This window comes from Schistocerca americana, chromosome 5, assembly GCF_021461395.2.
Source record: "Schistocerca americana isolate TAMUIC-IGC-003095 chromosome 5, iqSchAmer2.1, whole genome shotgun sequence".
Taxonomy (NCBI): Eukaryota; Metazoa; Arthropoda; class Insecta; order Orthoptera; family Acrididae; genus Schistocerca; species Schistocerca americana.
The window spans coordinates 208,280,321-208,283,197 of record NC_060123.1 but is presented as its reverse complement, the minus strand read 5'-3'; the positions used below and the strand labels follow the sequence as shown (position 1 = coordinate 208,283,197).

The 2,877-nt window shown below is 46.7% G+C and overlaps 1 non-coding gene across 1 annotated transcript; it reads left to right on the top strand.

Annotated features, from left to right (window-relative positions):
- The first annotated feature begins 2,467 nt into the window (after positions 1-2,467).
- Positions 2,468-2,542, top strand: Trnas-cga. Its single transcript has one exon. It is a non-coding gene; the product is annotated as a tRNA-Ser (tRNA).
- Positions 2,543-2,877: the final 335 nt, after the last annotated feature.

Below are 2,877 nucleotides of genomic sequence, written 5' to 3'. Positions count from 1 at the left end.
ATCGGTGCGGGAAAGTGAGTTGGTCCTGAATGTAAACAGATGAGATGTAGTGCGCATATGTGAGTGAATGCATCCGCGACTGTGCGACTATAATAATAACAAAAGATCACTGCAACCGTAATTGCCATAGAACTCCTAGAAGTAACCATCCGAAGTGGTCTGAAGAGGAATGATCATATAAAACAAATTTCAGGAAAAGCAGGTGCCATGGTGAGATTCTTCAAATGTTCGACCGATTCTCTATTATTGCCCATCCATCTGTAACCCTTGCCGAATTGTATCGCTGGAACGGATACAGCAGACCCAACGAAAGCGGTACGTTTTGTCATGGGATCGTTACGAAGTGCGAGTGTGTTACGAAGATGCTCAGCCAACTCAGCTTAAAAGCGCCACAAGAAATGCGTTTTATATAGGGTGGGTAAAATAAAATTGTCGTAGAAAATACACTGCACAACAGAATAAATGGATCACTTATTTGAAAACCCACAATTTTCTCCCTTTACGACGCCTGTCTTTGAAATTTGGCTGATAGGTGTCCACAACATTCCTCTGTAATAGTACAGTTGTGTGGAGTCCTGCAACGTCACCCTCGGATTGACGACGCACGAGACAGCAAGCTGCCGACGCACGCGTGTAAACTGTTTAATGACGTCATATTGGTACCAAATATCACCACAGCTCTGCCCAACGCCACGGTGGATGTGTCACAGGAATGGAAAGATCGTCACAGACACTCTTACATTTCAGCCCTTCTCTTAAGTCTCTGCAGTGGAGGTCAGAACCGAGATGCCCAGAGCTGAAATTACGCCGTTTTCTTTTCGGGTTTGCGCTACTTTCGAGGATGAACGCGTCCTACAGCAGCAGGGATATACGGCAGAGTGTGCACTGCCACTCCGGAATCTGGCTCACGTAGCAGCTCTTGGGCTCGGCACAGGTCCCTCCGGCGCTCCATTACGATGCAGATGGCGCCGGCCGTGTGGTGCCTATCGCCAAATCAATCAGCCAGTCGCCTTGGTCTTTTTATGCCGAGTCGCTTTGCGGCTTCTCATTCCTCTCCCCTGTAACAAATGCGGCCGCAGTAACTCAGGAACGCGAAGAAGTGCTAGTCTAGAGACACGCGCTAATTAAACGCCTGCGGCTATCCGTAATCGGCGACCGGCTGACACTACTTTCATTGTCCCTCTTAACATACGAGATTTCGCCATCAACGCTACGAATAAATGTATTGGCGTTATGTTTCACAGCATCTAGAACTGGTCCAGTGTTCCAGCTGTCGAGATGCCAGGTAATACGATGGACGTTCAATAAGTAATGCGACACATTTTTCTCGACCATTTTCAGTTGAAAAACTTGCAGACTTTGCTATGGGACATCGTGGAATATTCGCACTTCTAACACCTACACTTTCATGAAGCTCTGACAAGTGGCGCCGCTAAACGTAACTTTCAAAATTCTTTAACAGATGTGCTTCCCAGGCAGGGAGCCGTCATTGAGTTTCCTTTGGCGGAAAACCAAGGCACCGCAGATATTCATAGGCGCTTGCAGAATGTCTACGGAAACCTGGCAGTGAACAAAAGCACGGTGAGTCGTTGAATGAGGCGTCTGTCACCATCGCAACAAGATCGCGCAAACTTGCCCTATATCCCGCTTTCCGGCAGGCCGCACACACCTGTTCGTCGTTATAAAAAATGCAATCGAAACTATTCTTCTCCATGACAACGCAGAATGTAACTGAAGTTTACGCACCCGGGAGGAGCTCAAAAAACTTCATTTGACAGAACTTTCTGATCCACCCTACAGCCAGGATCGCACACCTTCCGATTTCCACTTGTTTGGCTCAATGAACGATGTACTCCGCGGGAAGCAGTACGTGGGTTATGGGGAGGTTATTGATGCAGCAATACACAGAATTCGATGTATAGTGGCACCATGCGACCATACAAGCACTCCCAGTTGCATAAGGCCTTCGCAATGTACGGAATTGTGTTGAAAAATAGGGTTTTGCAACCAAAAGAGTAGTGAATAGTATAGTATCCAGAATGAGATTTTCACTCTGCAGCGGAGCGTGCGCTGATATGAAACTTCCTGGAAGATTAAAACTGTGTGCCGGACCTAGACTCGAACTCATGACCTCTGCCTTTCGCGGGCAAGTGCTCTACCAACTGAGCTACCTAAGCACGACTCACGCCCCCTCCTCACAGCTTTACTTCCGCCAGTACTTCGTCTTCTAGTTTCCAAACTTCGCAGAAGCTATCCTGCGAACCTTGCAGAACTAGCACTCCTGGAAGAAAGGATATTGCGGAGACATGGCTTAGCCACAGCCTGGGGAATGTTTCCAGAATGAGATTTTCACTCTGCAGCGGAGTATGCGCTGATATGAAACTTCGCAGGAGAGCTTCTGTAAAGTTTGGAAGGTAGGAGACAAGGTACTGACAGAAGTAAAGCTGTGAGGACGGGACCTGAGTCGTGCTTGGATAGCTCAGTTGGTAGAGCACTTGCCCGCGAAAGGCAAAGGTCCCGAGTTCAAGTCTCGGTCCGGCACACAGATTTAATCTGCCAGGAAGTTTAATAGTATAGTATACTGGAATCCTGAATAGCTTTCAGAAAAACAGTGTTGTATTACCTATTAATGCCCCTCATATCTCAGTCCGCAATATTCATGAGTGAATTTTCTCAGTGACCAGTATACTAATGTAACATTGATGTGATGACGAACCCTCTGCAAAACTCATGTCATTACTCATGGATAAACGACGTTTGCTGGAAATACAGAAATTAAAAAAAGCCTCGCATTACACAGATGTCTGCATTATAACTGGTAGTAAGTACTATTAAAGCCGCGTGGATGCGGCACCAGTATATTTCTAAAAATGTAGT